Genomic DNA, 21,899 nt, shown 5'->3' on the forward strand with positions numbered 1-21,899 from the left:
TCCAGGATGGGTTCTGGTCATCTCAAATGTCTTCCATTTAAGGATTATGGAGGCCACTGTGCTCTTAGGAACCTTAAGTGCAGCAGATTTTTTTTTGTAACCTTGGCCAGATCTGTGCCTTGCCACAATTCTGTCTCTGAGCTCTTCAGGCAGTTCCTTTGACCCCATGATTCTCATTTGCTCTGACATGCACTGTGAGCTGTAAGGTCTTATATAGACAGGTGTGTGGCTTTCCTAATCAAGTCCAATCAGTATAATCAAACACAGCTGGACTCAAATGAAGGTGAAGAACCATCTCAAGGATGATCAGAAGAAATGGACAGCACCTGAGTTAAATATATGAGTGTCACAGCAAAGGGTCTGAATACTTAGGACCATGTGATATTTCAGTTTTTCTTTTTTAATAAATCTGCAAAAATGTCAACAATTCTGTATTTTTCTGTCAATATGGGGTGCTGTGTGTACATTAATGAGGAAAAAAATAAACTTAAATGATTTTAGCAAATGGCTGCAATATAAAAGAGTAAAAAATTTAAGGGGGTCTGAATACTTTCCGTACATATATATATATATATATATATATATATATATATATAATATAAACTACACAACTATTGAGCAAACTGACAAACAATCTTTTTTTTTTTTTTTTTTTTTTTTTTTTTTTTTTTTAAATTGGTGATTTTCGTTTTTTTTGCAGAATCTGTTAGTTGAGATCACGAAGAAGCATCTCCGTGTTTTACATAGCAGTATTGGTATATTTTAAAGTGTACATTTTGAGGTTGAAATCGGCTTGTTTTTCTGGGATTCTATCTCGCAGTAGGTGCGTGTCATTGTCTGTGTGTATTCATACTGGATAGGCCGGCTTTTGTTTCTGTTGTTATTGCCGCCGCCCTCCAAGGGAAGCGTGGCTACTTATTTATGCAGCGCTCTGGCCGGCTCTAGCTGATATCAAAATTTAATGAAGATGGAAGCCGCAAAGAATATCGCAGACGAGCTGAACCATGGCCATTACACCGAAAATGTTTTGAAGTACAACATACAGCTGGATTCTTTAGCTGCGGAAAAAGAGTGGCAGGACATGCAAATTATTGGACATTTAGAGGCAAACAGATGCATAGTGCAAACTTCGGAGATGGTTACATCCACAAAGAAGACCCCGACAAAGAGAAAGTGTGCCCGAACAACTTATTTCATTGGAGGCAACAAGATCTTTTCTGTTTCTTATGGGGTGAGTTTCCATAAACATTAAAGTTTGTCGTTTTGTGTTCATTCTAAGAACACGTAGGCTACACGTTATCTCATGTGTCTATTTATTTATTTATTTATTTATTACAGGGACAGTGCATATTAATAAACATTTCTGCCAATATGCCAGAGTTAGCCAGAAGGCTATTTTTCATCTGCAGTCCCAGGACAGATGTTAAAAGTCACCCTAAAAGACAGTAAGAAAACATATAACAATAAAAAAATTACAATACATTTAACAAGTCCTATTATGTTAAAAAGTACAATCGAAATACATCTGACAAAACATAACATATACACACACACAAGGCAAGAAGCCAGCAGAAGATGGAGCAGGTCTAGAAATGTGTTAATGTTGACAGATCTGAAATTCAAGAAGCCATTTCTTTAAATGGTTCTTAAATATACAATATGTGTTTTGATTTCTAATGATTAAGGGAATGCGTTAAGGGAATCTATTGTTATTAGCTAGCTTAGGACTGTTGTTTTAATTGTAATCGTTAGCATCGCATCACTTGCCAAAAACCCCCATTACTATAATGGGCTTTTAGATGGTAATGTTAGCATCTGCTATTAATTTGAATAACGCTTCAACTGCTTGAATTGACTGGTGTGAATGACTTAGCTCATGTAAACCTTACTATTCTTGAATTGAATGTGACGCTAATAATTTTAGCCACTTACTACTTAATATTCTTAACAAGGATTTACTAATGTAATAGTACATGTATCAGATTAAATTCCTACGTAAGTAAAAGTATAAAGTATCCGTAGCCGTAAAATGTGCTTTATAAGTCAAAAGTAAAAGTATTTATTGAAGAGTTTAATGTACAGGATTTTTTTAATTCTTTGACTCAAACCAGGTCTAACCAAAGCTTTTTTGAGTGCCTACCTTCAAATGGCCACAACTTCTACAAATATTATCAGATTTCCATGTGTTACACATCGTTGGAAAGCTTGAAGACTGCACTTTCAGAATCAGAATGAACTCAAAATGCCCCAGAACCAACTTGTGTCCCTACTTTCCATGACTGGTCACATATGGTCTGCAACAATGCTTAGGTAGGTGGTACATGTCAAAGTGACATCAAATCAGCATTGCTCCGTGGTCCTGTTCTGAAGCTCATGTGCCCACTGTTGGCGCTTTCAGCGGTGGACAGGGGTCAACATGAGCACCCTGACTGGTCTGCGGCTATGCAGCCCCATACGCAACAAACTGCAATGCACTGTGTATTCTGACGCCTTTCTGTCAGAACCAGCATTAACTTCTTGAACAATTTGAGCTATTATAGCTCGTCTGTTGGATCGGACCACACGGGCCAGCCTTCGCTCCCCACGTGCATCAATGAGCATTGGTGACTCATGACCCTGTCACTGGTTCACCACTGTTCCTTCCTTGGACCACTTTTGATAGATACTGACCACTGCAGACCGGGAACACCCCACAAGAACTACAGTTTTGGAGATGCTCTGAGCCAGTTGTCTAGCCATCACAATTTGATCCTTGTCAAACTCACTCAAATCCTTATGCTTGCCCATTTTTCCTGCTTCTAACACATCAACCTTGAGGACAAAATGTTCACTTGCTGCCTAATATATCCCACCCACTAACAGGTGCCATGATGAAGAGATAATCAGTGTTATTAACTTCACCTGTCAGTGGTCATAATGTTATGCCTGATCGGTGTATAACCATATATATATATTTCATTGAAAAGAAACAAAATAGAAAAAATGTCTGTTAAATTATTGGACTGGCATCCTTTTTTTTATTTAAATTTAAACAACTTTTCATGAGTCATTTTCCATCACACCCAAGTTTTGTGACTGACACTGCAGATCCTCATCTTCAAATGTTGTCAAGTTACAAATCTTTATGATTGTTAATACACATAAATAACTATAATTATCTCTACACATAGGTACCTATTTTGGCTATGCGATAGAAAGTAATCATGTCTGTTTTGAACATGAACCAGGACTTCATAGAAGAACCTCTGAGTTGTCATCTTGTAATTATAATAATTTTAAATGTAATATAATATCACAATGTGGGCAATCCTGATTTGCTACTTAGATACTATTGCTAGTCTGTACCAGGTGTTAATTATAATTAGGGGGGGGGGGGGGGGTTGTAGCCACGATTTTTTTGTCACGATTTTGCATTGCCTCTATAAACAAAATGAGTCATCAATATATTGGGCCATTCACCTAAAAGTGAAAAAATTGTACATTTGTACATCATGGCCCGGTTTCACAAACAGGGCTTAGCCAAGCCAGGATTAGGCCTGGCTTGGGGGCTTAATTAGGACATTTAAGTAACTTTTATAAACATGTGCATGTTGAGACAAACCAATTGAACTGACATATTTTGAGATATCTCAGAGCAAGTTTCTTTCATTTGAAACAGTTCAAATATGCATTTTAGTCTAAGACTAGCTTAAGCCTTGTTTGTGAAACCGGGGGTACATATGCTAAAAGTTTACGCTACTGTTCAAAGATTTGTGATCGTTAACATTTTTTTGAAAGAAGTCTCTTATGCTTTATTTGATCAAAAATGCAGTAAAAAGGTAATATTGTGAAATATATAATTTCAAATAACTTATTTTAATATATTTTATATAGAATAAAATAATTAATTTCTTTGAAAAAAATCTTACTGATCCCAAACTTTTGAACAGCAGTGTATTTTGTCAACTTGTACTTGTCCAGTACACTAACATATCCATGACATTAAAGCTCACAGACATGGAATAAATGGACCATAAAACTTCAATTATGAAGTCATCTGGTCTTTAAATGCATTTTAATTGCATTTGAGTGATGACTAACCGACAAGAGGACAAGAAAACAGCCTTGTTACTCGATAGTCGTCGCTCTAGGTATCATCAGTGAGACATTAATAACTGCTGATGTCTCTGCTTCAAAACAATGCTTCTGTTCATGCATCAAACGGATGAAATAATAAGAAATGCATTATGCAGTTAGCTCAAATTGTTATAGATCAAGACTCTGATTGGCTGATCAGCATCTGCTGACCTCACATTCACAGCGGATGATTTGTACAGCATGTTCATACTGCGTTCTGACTCTCTCCGTTTCTCTGTCTGCCGTGTCGGCTCTCCTCTATCTCTCCTCTCTCCATCAGCTGAGGCAGAGCGGAGCAGGAATGCACCAGCTGTGAGCCGTACTGCAGTGCCAGGGGACTGTAAATAGGGACGGACTGAATGTGCTTCCTGTCGGCAGACAGAAGAGAGGACATACGGGACTGGATCTCAGCGGCTCAGAGTCAGGTAAGACCGCAGACTGTGTTTGTGTGCCATTACTCAGAGGGCTAGACGAGGACTTCCTGTCCATCGGTGGCTTGGGAAAGCAATTGGAATGGGTATTTTACAAGCTAAGGATATTTGGCGTCCTGATATTCAGCGACGTGCCAGGTTAGAAGTGAGCATGGAAAGGTTTGAAATGAGGCATTGTATGTTGAGCACGCTTTCTTACTCTCCGTGGTTCATTTCTTCATGTGTGCCTTTCCTTTCCATGCCCTCATTTTTCATTCCTCCTTTTCTGTCTTTCCCTGCATCACTCAAAAGGTTCTTAAAAGCACCTTTGGTTCAGCGAAGACAACTCTTTTATTAGCACAAATAATTTTTTTGCTGTACATCCTTATGGTTAATTTGAGATTAATATGCTTTTTATGTTACGTCATTGGTTCTGAACAGTATGTTGGTTTTAAAGGGGTCCTTGATTATGATTTAACTTTTTTAACTTTATTTAGTATGTAATGTTCCTGTTTGAGCATAAACAACATCTGCAAAGTTACGATGCTCAAAGTTCAATGCAAAGGGAGATATTTTCTTTTACAGAACTCAGTTTTTAAGAACTACAACAAACGGCTGGTAGGGACTACAACAAGCTTCTTCCTGGGTTTGTGACATCACAAACCCCAAAATTTACATAAACCCTGCCCCTGGGAACATGCAATAAAGGGGGTGAGGCCATATTGGGCTACTTTAGAGAAGAGGAAGAGTTACAATGCGGTCTTTTTATGCTGGATGGCTTCACAAACGAGGGTCAATTTAATGCTAGATTTGCACAAAAGATTAACATGACAGCACATGCTAGTCAATGAATTGAATCAACTCCACAGCAACTACATAAATTTATCCACTAACAATTCAGAAATGTCCACATGCATTCAAAAAGTTGTAACTTCTTCCTGAGTCCCTCCATCAGTTTCCAACTCTGTAAGGCTGAACACATTACTGACAATCCTCATTTTAGCTGCGTGAGATTCTCCAGCTTTGTTGTTGTTGATCAACCGAAGCATGAGCTGTTAAAGCTCCGCTGCTAAAGCTACTAAAAAGGTTGAGATCCACAGTCATTGGAACTTACAAGGTGTTACAGTTATGTGGCTGTAATGAGCGCACAACGTTGGAGAATGAACAGAAAGTCTTTATTTCACAATCTAATGAACATGCAGGAGAATCATGGAAAAACACAAACACTTCCAATATAAACACAAACAAGGGCGAATGCAGAACTGTGGAAACTCGGGGCTTAAATACATGGGGAGAGTAATCAAGGTCAAACAGAACAGGTGTGTAATTTAATTAGGAACTATGGAAATTAATAAGCACAGAGAACTGCAAACCAGAACATGGAAAACAGAACCAAAACACTGTGAAACTAAACAGATATAGAACTACACATTACACAAAGGTTCTTCTATGGAATTTTTATAACAGTTCTTCTGTGACATCGTGAGAATCTTTAAAAAGGTCCTTAAAATATCACCATTGGAACTTACAAAGTTGCTCCTTTGACATCATAGGAGCTTAAAAAGGTTCTTCTATGATGTCATGGGAACTTAAATTCAACATGAAATTCAAATACACACTATTTTTTAAAATAAAATAATTTAGTTCTCCCCCAAAAATCTGTTATCATTTACTCAACCTCATGTCGTTCGTTCTTTCTTCTGTGCAATAAAAAAAAGAATTGTGAAGAAAGACTTCCATTCAGTGGAAGTTAAAGGGGTCCAAAGTTATTTGGAACCAACAGCGTTATTGAAAACATCTGTTGTTTGTGTTTTGCAAAAGAATGTAATTCATACAGGTTTGGAATGACATGAGGGTGAGTAAATGATGACAGAATTTTCATTTTCGGGCGAACTATTCCTTCAGTGTGTTGGCACGCGAATAACATTGAAGATGGGTAATTTGATTATTATTTAAACTAAATAAATTTTATTAATATTTTGAGTTAGCTGTTACTTTTATATTTTCATATTTTATTTTAATCTTTGTTTAATTTTTTTTAATTTTATGTGCTTTTTGCTATTTTTATTCTTTTTTTTTTCTTTTTTTTAAATATTTCTAAATAATACATTTTTATTTCAGTTAGTAGTTTTAGTACTTCAACATAAACTTATTTCAGTTAAGCCCCATTGTGACTGGGTTTGTTGATAAGGGAAGAAGGAGGCGGGAACCAGCAAACGTTAAACATAACTTTATTAATAAAATAAACATAAAGAGCACACAGACGATTGCTGCATAAACTAAAATAAAGCACCAACATAAAGTCCAGGCCTGGACTTTATCCTCTATCGTCTTTTTTGGGCTTCTAAATTGAGCGTAATGGGTGGAACTATAAGGTCCAATCACCCTAACCCTACCCATTACTCTATCCCTCCACCCATTAGATCCACAGAGGTGGAACTAGACTAGGTAAAGTTCCAGAGAGGGGGAGCTGGATGTCATTTGGCTCTGCAGTGAGTACCACTTGTTTGGCCCCGCCCTGCTTGCCACACCCATTTAGATAGCCAGCGACAGAGCTGGCGATTTCTGGTGATATGAGCGACAGTGATCGTTGGCGAAAGGATGTGGCCGTGTCCAAATTTGAGATATGTTTAACTTTATGCAAATGAAGATTAACTTTAGGGAGCATCAACCAATAGGACTGAAGTCAGTGGAGAGCACGTGATCTGTCACTTCATCCTTTAATGGAGTGTCACAGCAAAATGGAGAGCAAGTTATTAAGATATTGGCTTTTTATTAGTACTTATAAAGCTACATATTAATGCCTTATTCTACATCCCTTAATCCTACCCAATATCTAAACTTAACAACTACTTTACAAACTATTAATAAGCAGTAATTAGGAGTTTATTGAGGCAAAAGTCATAGTTAATATTAGTTAATAGTGAGAATTGGACCCTAAACTAAAGTGTGACCAATTTAGGTAACACTTTAGTTTAGGTCCAATTATCACTATTAACTATAGCATATGCATATTACTAGGATATTGGCTCTTTATTAGTACTTATAAAGCACATTTTAATGCCTTATTCTGCATAACCATATTCTACATCCCTTAATCCTACCAATACCTAAACTTAACTACCTTAATATCTATTCATAAGCAGTAATTAGGAGTTTATTGAGGGAAAAGTCATAGTTAATAGTGAGAACTGTTCCCTAAAGTGTGACCAAATGTTTTAGTTAATAATAACAACACTGCCCTCCACAATCTATGACAAGCTCGCATTTAGGTCTGGCATGAAACGGCCCTTTTGGCGATCCAATCAATTTTATGTGTTTAAGAGTCCTGCCCTACAATTTTTTCCCTTGTTGAATAATCTGTTTCACTCAGAATGCGTCAGATTATGGAAGAAAATTGGGTTGGGAATGCTGTTTCATGCTGACCTGGAATTTTTTTTTTTTTCTATGGCATCATAAGAGCTCATAAAGATTGTTAAATAGCATTAGGTTGGAGGCTTTATTTGTATGAATATACTAGCCTTGAATCTGTTTCTCTCTCTCTCACACTGTCATTAGTGTAAATAACACCCGGGGGGTTGCATTAGTGAGACGTGTGAGTGTTTTTGGACCAGGTGAGTGAGTTTAGAAGAGGAACTCTACCATCGGCTCAGTCATGTGGAACGTCTGAGATAACACACCTGGCATGAGTGAACTGCAGACCTCAAGTAACCTTACACACACACACAGTGCATGCATGCACACTAATTCACATGCAAACACAAGTACATGCTCTCACATACGCATACATTGTTTTACATACTAAAACAATGTATGCATTTTTTAGCTTTATAAAAGAAAATATCAAACCAAGTGGCATTTATTTTAAAGCAAGATGGCACAAACACATATTTCAAACAAAAAGAAGTTTGTTGTTATTGAAGTTTAATGTTTTGTTATCCATTGCAATCAAACTTTTAAGTGTGACTCAAGTTCAGATAGTTTTTCTGGGCTTCTGTAAAAAGCAAACACAACCCTCTTCCTGTGCAAGGCATCATACTTTGCTATCTTTAGCAGTGTATGAGAGTTGTTTCCTCTTTTTTGAAGCGTTGACTTTTAGGGCCAGTATATTAGTATGAGATTCTGATCAGGACCATGATTATAGCCATGTTTTCTCTACGCTCTGGGAAAGTGTTTGCGCGGGTGAAACGAGTGTGGATTTGATGGGAAACTTCTCAAGTCTCTGAAGAGGGCAGTGGTGTTTTCTAGGGGAAAATGACACAGCTCTCTCTCTCTCTCTCTCTGCTGCTGGTACACCCAGATGCAAATAAGATAAAAGCAGGTTTCCATGGCGATAGAGAGAATGATCACAGAACACACACACACAGTTACTTCAGTATGTGCTTTATCATGTGATCACACATTGAAACCATAAACACACACACACACACACACTTAAACAGCTTAATGCAGTGTTTTGCATGCAAGCTACTCTGCTTGGTCGTGCACTGTGACACACCGGGGCATACGTTATTATCTGGCCCAGAATGCATTGCGGTGAGCCACATTGGCTGGTGACCCATGTGTGAGTTCCTGTTTCGCTCTCAGTGGAGATACAGCTCTCGCACCACACGCGGGTAAGAACTAACCAAATGCAACCAAGATCAATTATACACATTTAAACATTTACATTTTGTTTTGCGTCTATTGCTCTAAAATTATTTATGACTGAAAGGGAATATCTCAAAAATGTGTTTGTTCATAATGGATTTATATGTATATTATATACGTTTTAGAAATGCTAACAATTACATGCTGCGTTGTAGATTTTTGACTTTTTTAATTTTGAGTTGTTTGCTGATTTACACTTTATTTTTGCAGTGTATCATGCGTAAAATAATATTTAGCTTACTTTTGAATGTTTCAGCAATGTGTTGATATGTATAACAGTATGTATATACTGTACACTGTAAAATAATCTCTTTTAATTTACGGTAAAAACAAAAACAAAATGGGTTGCTCTGTTTGCCAGATTTTGACTATAAACTAATCTATTTTTCAGGCATTTTACATGTGATGCAATTGGTATAATTATTCTGATTTTTAAAAATGTTCATATACAGTAATTTTCTCTGTGTATGGTAAGGTTACTTATTGTACACTTTTTTTTTTTTTATCATTATTCTATTTATTCTAACATGCTTGACCGCTTCCTCTTGTGTCTCTTTGTCTTGTGAAAATGCAGGTTCTAGTTTGCAAACCATTTACATGGCCTTTTAAGTAGGTGTCTTTGGCACTTTGTAAATTTCCATTTTTTATGAAGTTGTTGGACTATGTTGAAGAGTCATAATAGCTACCAATCGCTCTCTCCTCTGATGTTGCTCCACAACTTATTTGATTATATTCAAAGTCAGTTTGAAGAACCAGGGATGTGCATCTGCTGCCAAACACAATTGGCTGTGTATAACACACTGTTGAATTTGCCTCTAAGTGTGTGAGAGCTTCAAAAGACAATTTATTTCATTATCTTGCTTTATGAGTGCATTTAGCAGTTTTTTTTTCTTTGGGACACTCTTCAGAGGTGTTTATGTAAGGTTTGACCTGACATTGTGCTTTTTGTTTAGTGCGATACATCTGTAGCTGCTGATAATATTTGGCGGGAGGAGATGAACAGCCGTTCAGCTGTTGTCATTTTTTCCTGTTTTTCTCAACACATCTCTCAAAGTAAATGAAATGCTTCTTTCTCAACACGCTTTGGGACAAACAGTGTTAGGCTTTGTTAGGTTTTGTAAGACTGTGTTCTAAAAGAGGACGTTTGCAAACTGAGAACTTCTCACTCTCTGTTACTCATAAACTTCCTGTTTTCTCGCTGCTTTAACTGTTTGAGCTAGTGAAACTAGTTTAGTTTCCTAATTTAGCAACTGTGAAGTTTTTTGCAAGTACAGAGTCTCTGAACTAACATTTAATTTCAAATAGCTGTAGAACAGCATGAGTTTAAAGAAGAATATATTTAATAAATTAAGTGTAACTTAATGAAGAAGGCATGACTATATACTCTTCAAGTTACAACAATTCATTTATTAAATTTATCATTCTTTGTGTATTTATATATTTTTATAATATATAAATAGTCTCTAGACTAACTTTTAATGAACTTTTAATGTTGTAGCTAGGTCCTAAAATTAATATTCATCAAGCACAAAATGCAAGAAGAAATCAGTGTTGACGAGTATGTAAAATGGTGTCACTCGCCATTTGGCCGGTAACATTTTTATGAATTCTAACAATGCATGGACGTGAGCATCGCTTGGGACTGTTGACAGGCCAGCGCTGCATCATCATGAAACTTTAAGCCTTGACAATTTAAACATTCGTACGCAAGAAGTCTCGAAAGGGAACTCATTTCGTGACTCGCCCAGAAAGCCACGTCAGACAGCGTGTGAGTACTAAACTGAGCTCTCTTTCATGTTTTCTTGTACTTGAGTGGACAAATTCTCACAAAATGATGTCAAAAAATAGTGAGGATCCCAGTAAACATAGTTGGTTATGTCTTAAGTAAAGGCATGTGTACAGTATCGGTATATTAGATCTGTGCATTCACTCTTAAAGTGACAGCAGCCTAATATGCCTGCTGCTGTCTGTGGTTTAATGTTCAAACAGCAAAGGACAAAGAAAAAATCATTCACTGCTCTTTAATAAGGATTAATTAATAAGGATGTTTAATTTATGCAGTGAAGATTATGCAGTGTTTTTACTTTTTACATTTACTTGGTTTATGCAATTTCTGTACTTAAACTTTATTTCATTTGTATCTTTGTTATATTGTATTTATTTTGCTTTTGCTTGTCATTTAATTATTAGTTCTTATTTTTTACTGTTTACTTGTCTTTAATAATGTTTTAAATGTATATTAGTTAGGCTAGCAGCTGTGGTATCGAAATTGGAAGAGAGAATTGTGAATTTTCACTGGTATCTAATATTTTGGTGTCATAACTGCCGGTAAAAAATATTTATGGCCAGTATATTATCTTAAGTCATTGGCCATTGCCAGGTGTGGCAAAACGTTCGTTTTAGGCCCTGGTTGCAGCACTGTATGAGTTTAAAGAATGATATATTTAACTTGAAGGCATGACATTTCATGAAAATATGTGGTATAATATGGTATGGTTTTGCCTTATTTGCAGTATTTAGTATATGCATTTAGTGATGATGATTGTGGATATTAGACCAATTCATTTCAATAGAGGAATAATTTTAATGATGGTTTTTAATGTGTTGAAGAGCCTCACTAAAGATGTAATACAGCAAGACAGCACTTTTATGTTTTTGCTACATAAATTAGTGGTTTTATGAGTAGATTTGCAATTACTTTTCTGAAAGAAATCAGTTCACGGATAGTTTAAAAAAGTATAAAAATAGTCTTCCTAGAATGCTTTGTGAATCAGACAGCCATAAAAAGAATCAGTGTTGTTACCAATGAGTAGTTAGGCCCCCTGAGATCTGGAGAACACCTCAAGTTTTGCTGTCTTAGCATTTCAGTTTGCCACAGCTTTAGATTATTTAGAGATAAATAATAAACCGGCAGCTTGAGAAATCCTTTAATGGTGTTTGCAAACTGATTATCGTATCATCAAAGGTAATTCTGCTATAAAAGTGGTTCTAACATTGTGATGTAGGGCACTGCTTTAGTTTGGGTGCTGTAGTAACTCAAGGCCTGAATGCCTTCGATAAATCAGTAAAGTAGGCCAGCACAATGCTGCTTTTATCAAGGGCATGTGAAACATCGCCGGTGACTTTCAGCAATGCAGCTAGACGGTGATGCCCAACTCTGAACCCTGAGTCGCAATTACGTTATTCAGATTATAGCTTATGTCTGTAAGCTTCATCTTTGCGTCTAGCAAAATGTGCTGAGAAACAGCATAATATTCAGAAAAAGCAGGGATTTTACTGAATAATTTAATAGATCATTTAGCTCTGCACAGATAATGTAATAAAATATAAAGGATGTGAGGGACTGTGCAAGAGAAAGGGTGTGGTTTGCAGGGTTTAAATGAGGTTATTCGATGGCGAGATGAGCTGTACAGAGGCGAGAGGTGTCCAGACTTACTGAGTAACGAGAATATTCTCTAACCCAGCAAGAGTTCACATCCACCAGCCAGCACAATTTACAGCATCCTGACACATACCAGTGCTGAGACGAGAGAAAGACAGAGAGAGAGAGAAACAGGCTATGAATCGCTATGAAACAGGTTTTTTTGTGCACAGAAAATTCTGCCATATTCAGTGTGTGTACCTGTACTTTGCTGGCACAGATTTAGTAGAAAAGGAGGCATAATGCATCATGAAGGTTGATAAAGATGGTGCCGACGGTTGTCTTTGTCACCTCATGGTTTCCATTTCCTGTTCATAAGGCAAGCTTCCTGTCACTGCTCCATATGCATGTTCAGGTGTAACTTTCGTATTTTGCATGATTCAAAATGGCCCCGTTTTCGCACAAGCCGCATGAGCATCTCTGTGATCTCCAAATGGTGTTTTAACATCAGCAGGGACTTTTTCTCCACACCACCATTGCCTAATGTGGTTGGCTGAGCAAAGCCAGACCCAGTGGATGCGGTGTAAAGGCCCCCATATACTCATGGCGAAGGCACTTTCCTCTCAATAACACAATAAACACAGAACAAAAATGAGAAAACAGCAGTTAAGAAAGCATCTGATCATAGCGATGTGGATATGTGTGCACGAGCTCTGCAATTCGTCACTCCAGTCAAGTCACGTTTATTTACATAGTACTTTTCGATGATATATTGAAATAAATTATATTATAAATAAGGGAAGCGGAGCCTCAGAGCCACACCTAACAATTAAAATTCGAATTTCGAATATTCGTCAAATGTAAAATGAAAATCCACATTTGAATGCAAAAAGAGTGCATTCGAACTTTAGGTTTGTGTCAGACAGCCTTATCAGTGGCGCACAAGGTGTGTGATGATGATGATGATATAAGAACGTTTTAATGTTTCTGTTAGTGTTTCTGTGTCGCAGATAGGCTAGATGTGGCACTGCTGCGTTGGTCATTCAAAACGTAGAAATAGAGAAGCTCAATGTGGAGAAAATCTTAAGTTAAAACCATAACCAATGCATTTTCCTTTTTTTCCAATGTTAAAGGGTTAGTTTACCCAAAAATGAAATTTCTGTCATTAATTACTCACCCTCATGTCATCCCAAACCCATAAGACCTTTGTTCATCTTTGGAACACAAAGATATTTTTGATAAAATTTAAGGGTTTCTGAACCACACATAGGCAGCAACGTCATTGCATCTTTTGAGGTCCAGAAAGGTAGTAAAGCCATCGTAAAATTAGTCCCTATTGTGACAATAGTGGCATTATTGTTGAATAAAGTCGTTATTTTTGTTTTGTTTATGCGCACAAAAACTATTCTCGTTGCTTCATAACATTAAGGTTGAACCACTGTAGACATGTGGACTATTTTAACGATGTCATAACTACTTTTCTCAAAAAGTTTTTGGGTGAACTAACCCTTTAATTTCATTGATGAATAATTTGCGTCATCATTTTCATCAATGCCATTTTTTCACTGACAAAAACGAGACGATAACTAAATAAAAACCAGTTATGAATGACAAAAACTATGACGAAAATCTATTGACATTTTCGTCAACGAATAAAAACGAGATGAAAATGTTAGATAGTGACGATTTGGGAAGAGATCCAGTCAGTGTCCTGCGTGGTAGATGCACACGTTTGAATTGTAATGTGCTGGTCTACCTGGTGGGACATAAGCCACTTGCTGCATGTCTCATAAAACGTTCAAAAATGTAAACGTCTGGGAGAAAGAGGTTATGGATAAATCTGAAAAAGCATGATGGCGAGAAACAGAGCTCAATTCAGTCAAGTTTTCTGTGGGCACACATATAGCCACCTCTCAGACGTCAACTCTCTTTCTCATTTGCATGGACAAATACACACAAAACTATGTCAAAATGTCTATTTTGAACATTCACTCAGTTATGTCTTAAATGAACATAAACAATTAGGAGAATATTAGATGTGGATCCGTGCATTCAGCCTTAAAGTGACAGCTGTCTACACTCTAAAAACTGCTGGGTTAAATATGGACAAAACCAGGGATTGGGTTGTTTTCACCCAGCCATTTTTTTTCAACCAATTTTGGATTTATTTTTTTATAAATCAATATAGTAATATAGTAAAAGGCGTGTTTTTGCTCACCCTCAAATATGGGCAAATTTGTGGGGTATTTTAAGCTGAAACTTGACCAGACCAGAGACTTATATTACATCATGTGAAAGAGGGCATAACAGGTGCCTTTTAACCCAACCTGCTGGGTTTGTCCATATTTTACCCAGCTTGGGTTTTTTTAACCCAGCATTACTTTTTTTACTGTATTCTTGATCAAATAAATGCAGCCTAAGCATTTATTAGACTTCTTTCTTCTAAGCATAAGAGACTTCTTTCAAAAACATTAAAAAATATCTTACCACCCCCAAACTTTAGTTGTTAGTGTAGGTCAGACAATCTGTTCTTGTCTTAACTGAGTAATCTTTGCCAGAATATGCTGCGTTAAGTACCAGACTTGATGTCGATAGTCTTTCTAGGTGAGTCTATTTTACACTTAACACCAACATACGCTCTTTCAGTAAACTATAAACTGCCAGGCCCAATGACTTTGACTTGCTGTGTAAACAGCCACGCCCAATCACTTTCACCCCTTTCTTTTCAACTTTTTCACTCAGACATGTTTAAGCTGTAAATGTTGAAGCATTAAAGAGAAACTTGTGAGAGAGGGTATGAGGGGCTGAGAAAGAGAGAGAGTGAGAGAGAGAGGCACATCGGTGTGATTGCAGTAAGAAAATTCCTTCTGTATGCGTGTTTGACGATCATGTGTGCGCCTAGATGTCTGTTTGGTGAGTCAGTGTATTTGGCAAAGTGAGGTCAAGAAAACTGTGAATGTTCTGAAGTCATGAAGCCAGACCAACATAAATCAGGTCACCCCAGCCAGCTCGTGCTTTAACTCACTTTTCTATCTATTAATATACATGGTTACACATTGTACACATACAGATTCCACACAAACACATGGTCCACATAAATATGCTTTCATTGTGCAAGTGTGTGTGTGTGCGCGCACCATTGTAGGGGAAAATACTTCAAAATGTAGCTTGCCAAACTACAAGCTAATCATAATATCAAGTCAAGCTGCTCTTTTGAATAAGTAGCTAGCTGCATTCCAAGATACTAACAAAAACTCCATTGGAGCTATTTAATATATAATACACATTGCCGTTCACAAGTTTTCGTTTTTTTCATTAAATTAGAAAGAAGTCAAAGTAAAGACTTTTATCATTTTATCAAAGAGTATTTTTAAATAAATGCTGTTCTTTTGAACTTTATATTAATCAATGAATCCTAAAAAAAATATATCACAGATTTCACAAGAATATTAAGCAACTGTTTTCCACATTGATAAAATCAAATACATTTTTCTTGAGCACCAAATCAGCACATTAGGAATGAATTACATTTAAAAATATATATTGAAACAGAAAACAGTTATTTTAAATTGTAATAAAATTTTGCAATATTATTGTTTGTGCTGTATTTTTGATCAAATAAATGCAGCCTTGGTGAGCATAAGAAACTTCTTTCAAAAACGTAAAAAAAAAAAAAAAAACCCCTTTCTGACCCCATATTTTTGAAATGTAGTATATATCTATCAGATTAACTGTTCAATTACAATATCTAAAAAAAATTCTAAATGATGGTGACAGAAATAACTGGAAACATTCCTTACCATTCTTAGAACTGAGCAGCTTTTCCAGCAGTCGGGCTGAAATTATTTACATGAATCACTGAGAAGAAACTGAATTACTGAAATGAATCTTTCTAGCATAACAAACTTCAAAGCTAGACTATTTTGAAAACAGTGGAGTAAGGTTAGGTTACTGAACAAATGTTAAGAAGTTAGAAAAAGTTACTTTTTGCTAGTTATTTTTCAACACTGGTGCTCACCCATACACAGTCATTTAGAGCAGTGATTCTCAACCTATTTGACTTGAAACCCCCCCATTGTTAACACAGTTATTCAAAGGCCACCCATACTGGCAGAGATATTTCCTGTTATTTCTGCTGTAATTTTGAAAATGCTGCATAACCAAACCCCAAAGTTATCAATTCTTTTTAATTAACCATGAATTTTTGATTTCTGAATATCTAAGAAAGGGGTTGGGTGAGTGGAAAAACTTTTTTTAAGCATTTTATATATATATATATATGTGTGTGTGTGTGATTAAATAAAATTTTAAGTCATCCTATGGCTTCCTTGGAAGTTTGCTGAGGCCCCCCAGTGGGCACCAGCCCCCAGGTTGAAAACCACTGATTTAGAGAGATGCACATGTAAATTTATGCGGATGCAAAACTTGAGAGCGTTTGGCCATTTTAACAGTCTGCTAATAGAGTTCCATTTATCATACAACTTGAAAGCGAGCGAGAGTCGTTTCAGTGGAAAGTATGACCGTCTTCTCTTACTCTGTGACTATTTCTGCCACTTTCGTCACTCTTAATACCGAAACAACCTTTTAGAAGTATGAGGACAAGAAAGTATGAGCGGAAAGGAAAAAGACAGGAATTACTGGATAGGACATATTTTCCCTATGTGTAATATCTGAATGAATCGGTCAGTTGAGGGAAATGGGGAAAGAGGTAGACAGAGTGAAATGAGAGTGTATGTGTTTGTCTGGTTGTTAATATAAACCAGAGCTGGACTGTTGCCTTGGTCTTGGCGTCAACAGCATAAATTATCATATATTTATCGCTGATGCCAGCCAAAGGGTACCTAAACAGGCTAACCATTTTGATATCAGGCCTTGTGTAGTTCACATGACTGTTTTAAATTAATAGGAAACTAATAACTTTGCTGTGGTTGGTAATTGTGTATGACCAAAATTGCATTTATTAGGTGAGCCACCCTGATGTCTAGACATGGGGAAATCAGCTTTACAATTATACTTTTTACAAGAATTTACAAAAGTTATTTCCATTTATATTCAAGTAAGGATATGTTTTATCATTATTATTATTATTATTATTATTATTATTATTGTTAACATAAGATACAAGCACAAAGCTGAAACAATGGTAGATGCTAAAGTAGGCATAATAGGTATTATTATTTATGGTATAAAAGTACATCACAAATTTGACAGAATCCACATTTGCATTGCAGCCAATGCAGGTTCCATTCTGAATTCAATTTACTTAAAAATAAATAATTAAATAAATAAATAAATAAACTAGTGCACTAGTCTTTCATTTAGCTCTATTCAGTTTCAAGTCTTTGAAAGATAGTTACAAAACAAAAACAGATAGTTTTGTTTGATGCACTTAGTACTTACTATTCTACTTTGTTTTATCTGTAAAATAATCTCCTTCTAATCAGTTACTCAAATTCAAAAAAATTATTCACATTTAGTTTTGCTTTCCACATTCCTCAAACATTTTCTAATTTTTTAATTAATTTTTTTTTAATGTTTTTGTTGTTTTCTGTTACTTTACAATTATTTGAGTTTTTTCCACACTAGTATATTAGCCATCACAGACTCCCAACAGAACAATTCCCAACTTTTTCAGATAAATTTATATACATGCATTTTGTCAGAAATTCCACAAACTGTGGTTGATCAATCCAAATTTGGTCTGAATGACCTGCAAAATGGACCAGACTTTTCGACAGTCAAACATCTGTCTATGAGACTTATATGTGTACTGTATGTATAGCAGTGTTGTTATTGTTAACTAAAACATTTTTTTTTTAATGCACTGGGCATTTTGCCAGCCAAGGTCACTCCCACCAGTCTGCTATGGATACGCTTACCAGAGTCAAATGCTGACTTGCTTTAGTAGGAAATACTTCTTAGCAAACTTTTTCACTCTTTTATCGACTTGTATTGTTCCCGGGCACAAGAATTCAAAGAGTAAACGTTTAGAGGTAGTGAGTTACAGTCGGTTTCCAGTCAAGGATCCAGCGCGTTGTAGGCAATGGCTAAAGGCTGCAAAGAATCGTAAATATGGAGAGAACGGCATGACAAAAAATCTGAACAACCTCCGCTTTGTAGTCAGCATTTCAAACTGGATGACCACGAACAGTGTTTTATGTCCAAGAAACTGACATTTTCACAAAAGCCCTGGAGCTGTCAAAAGGACTTTTGCTGACAAATAAAAGTGACTTTCTCGGTCCAGGTAACGCAGAGAATGAATAAACATTAGGGGTGTAACAGTACATGTATTCATCCCGAACTGTCACGGTACGGCTGTCACAGCTCGGCACATGCAGTCAGACAATGAATAGAGTCAGTCGCAGGCAATCCGAACTCCAGTCCAGAAGGGGGCGCACGGTAATGCAACATTGTTTGCTAACTGCCACAACAGAAAAAAGTGCAGAAGAAGAACAGACAATCTATGCATAGATATGTTTATGTGTATTCTCTCAACCAGAGTTTCAGCATTACATTCACCTCAGGCAAGTCAATTAGTGTCCACAGCAATTAACTCTAAAGGGGAGCATTTCACTAAATTTATGCACCATATAAGCTTATATATTTATTATATTTAATTGACCTGTTAGTAATGTCATAATTATTTAATATTTAAATACATTTTTCATGAAAACAAGGACAGGAACTGTGTGACAGTAAAAGTGTTCATTATAATTTAATTTATTTAAAGAGAGAGATACAATTTGTTCAGTAAACCACTGTTTACGAAAAAAGAAGAAAAAGAAGCAATTTTATGTGCAGTTTTCTCCCCCTGCTGTACCGAACCCATACCAAACCATGACTTCAGTACCGAGGTACGTACAGAACCATTATCTTTGTGTACTGTTACACCCCTAATAAGTATTGTTAATTTATATTGACATTGTAGCAATACAAAGCGGAAGTAGCAAAGCACTAAGTAGAACTACTAAAATAACTAAAACTTAAATGAAAAAAACAAACAAAAAAATGACAAAAGCAAATAACAAAATTATTAAAAATTTAATAAAAAATGAAAACTGAATATGAATAGATTCTATAATGGTATATAAATAATACAAAATTAACACTTTAGTATTGCCCTTTTTAGAAGTTTCCTGCCATTACATGCCTTTGACATTTTTGGCCCTTAAAGGGTTAGTTAACCCAAAAATGAAAATTCTGTCATTTATTACTCACCCTCATGCCGTTCCACACCCGTAAGACCTTCGTTAATCTTCAGAACACAAATTAAGATATTTTAGTTGAAATCCGATAGCTCCGTGAGGCCTCCATAGGGAGCAATGGATACTTCCTCTCTCAAGATCCATAAAGGTACTAAAAACATATTTAAATCGGTTCATGTGAGCACAGTGGTTCAATATTAATAATATAAAGCGACGAAAATATTTTTGGAGCACCAAAAAAAACAAAATAACGACTTATTTAGTGATGGCCGATTTCAAAACACTGCTTCAGGAAGCATCGGAGCACAGATAAATCATGTGTCGAATCATGATTCAGATCGTGTGTCAAACTGCCAACGGCTGAAATCACGTGACTTTTGCGCTCCGAACAGCAGATTCGATACACTGATTCATTTATGCTCCGATGCTTCCTGAAGCAGTGTTTTGAAATCGGCAATCACTAAATAAGTCATTATTTAGTTTTTTTTGGCGCTCCAAAAATATTCTCATCACTTTATAATATTAATATTGAACCACTGTACTCACATGAACTGATTCAAATATGTTTTTAGTACCTTTATAGATCTTGACAGAGGAAGTGTCCATTGCTCCCGATGGAGGCCTCACGGAGCCATCGGATTTCAACTAAAATATCTTAATTTGTGTTCCGAAGATTAACGAAGGTCTTACGGGTGTGGAACGGCATGAGGGTAAGTAATAAATGACAGAATTTTCATTTTTAGATGAACTAACCCTTTAAGCTGTGAACCAAAGAAAACCCAGGACACAGTCGAGCTTTTCAGACATCTGTGAACCGTCTGCATAAGTGAATCTCTACTTAATTCTCGTGAAAACAAAATTCCTTGTGTTTAGTTTGTGTTATCAAAAGCAAACTTTTTCTATTGACTTTTGCAAAAAAAAAAAAAAAAAAAAAGCTGATCATCTTTTATCATTATAATTATTCCATTGTGAGCTGTGTGTCATTTTTCCAGTAGTCAGATGGAGTCATAACCGCAATCATTGCTGGGCGAGGCTCAAATATGCAAATAATGCAATAAAACATTTTTTCAGAAGATAATGAATTAATGCCCCAGTTTCAATGCTTTATGGCCCTCCAGGAAAATATTGTTTAGTTTAAAGGGGCTCTAAATTCCCGGACATGTGGGAGTTTGTTAGTATTAACATCAGTGGAATAAATGAACGCAACCCAGTTCTCCTCTGTGTCATTTAATAAATAGCTTATGGTGTAAATATATCACGCTTTTCAAAGCGGATTATTGGGAAAATGCACCCCGCAGAGCCACTGCGATGATATGTTTCTCTCCTGAAATGGCCGTAACCCATATTCAGAGTCGAATTAAGACTAAATCCTGCCTTTCCTAGCAGCAGATAACTTTGCCGCACAATGCACCAGGTGTACAGCTGTGTGTGTGTCCCACTGCAGTCTGGTGTCGAACGTAGACAGACTCCTGGGAAAGCACGATGTAATCTCTCAAGCACACTCGTTTTCTTTTCTTTACCTCCCTTTCCTTCCTTTTGTCCCCTCCCCTTCTCATTTTCTTCTCTCTTCGGCGAGGAACTCAAAGCATTAGCAGCAGCAGCAGCAGCACTTCCTGGTTGTGTCGGTGGGCGGTTCCAGCGAGCATGATTGGCGCTTGAGTTCGGAGCTCTGCGCAGTGCTGCTGTTTCTCGCTCTCGCAGGCTCTCGGCTCACACACAGTGGCGCAACCAGCAGCCACACGCGCTCTGTCTCTCTCTATCTGTCTCTCTCTCTTTCTCCTCCTCTCTGAGAATGGTCCACCCGGTGCCTGAGGCTCTGCTGTCGCGGCCTGCCGCCCGTGTCTGATCTCTCACACACATACGCGCACTCAATAGTAAGCATGATGTGAGAGGTAAGAACTGCTTTTTTGCATTCGCTCTCGCTCTCACGTTCCTGTCTGTCTCTCTTTTGCAGTTCTAACAGCCGAGGCTTGAAGCATTGCACCACTTTTGCTTGCTTACTGTGTGAGGATGGGGGGTTGTTCTACGTGTGTGGGCTGCCTTTGACTTTATAGGCTGCTTTTGTGGCTAACTGCAGTTTGTTATGTCTTGGGGATTGCAAACAAACCTCAGCAGTGTTTTTCCTCATTCTAAAAAGTTGCGGTCGCATCTGTGCGT

General features: G+C 36.8%; 1 protein-coding gene across 14 annotated transcripts in view; it reads left to right on the forward strand.

The window, feature by feature from the left end:
* Nucleotides 1-4,404: 4,404 nt before the first annotated feature.
* The window catches only part of mbnl1 (muscleblind-like splicing regulator 1), a 72,283-nt gene continuing 54,788 nt past the window's right edge, over nt 4,405-21,899 (forward strand). For 2 of the 14 annotated variants that reach the window (XM_067362017.1, XM_067362019.1), the window contains exon 1: nt 21,337-21,634. The gene's annotated coding sequence lies outside the window, so the exon portion shown is untranslated. Of the gene's footprint in view, nt 4,542-8,996; nt 9,143-10,145; nt 10,230-10,754; nt 10,945-21,332; nt 21,635-21,899 lie in introns of those variants that run through there. The other 12 variants (XM_067362018.1, XM_067362021.1, XM_067362020.1 and 9 more) reach the window with 10 other exon arrangements.

Source organism: Chanodichthys erythropterus, chromosome 16 (genome assembly GCF_024489055.1).
Source record: "Chanodichthys erythropterus isolate Z2021 chromosome 16, ASM2448905v1, whole genome shotgun sequence".
NCBI lineage: Eukaryota > Metazoa > Chordata > Actinopteri > Cypriniformes > Xenocyprididae > Chanodichthys > Chanodichthys erythropterus.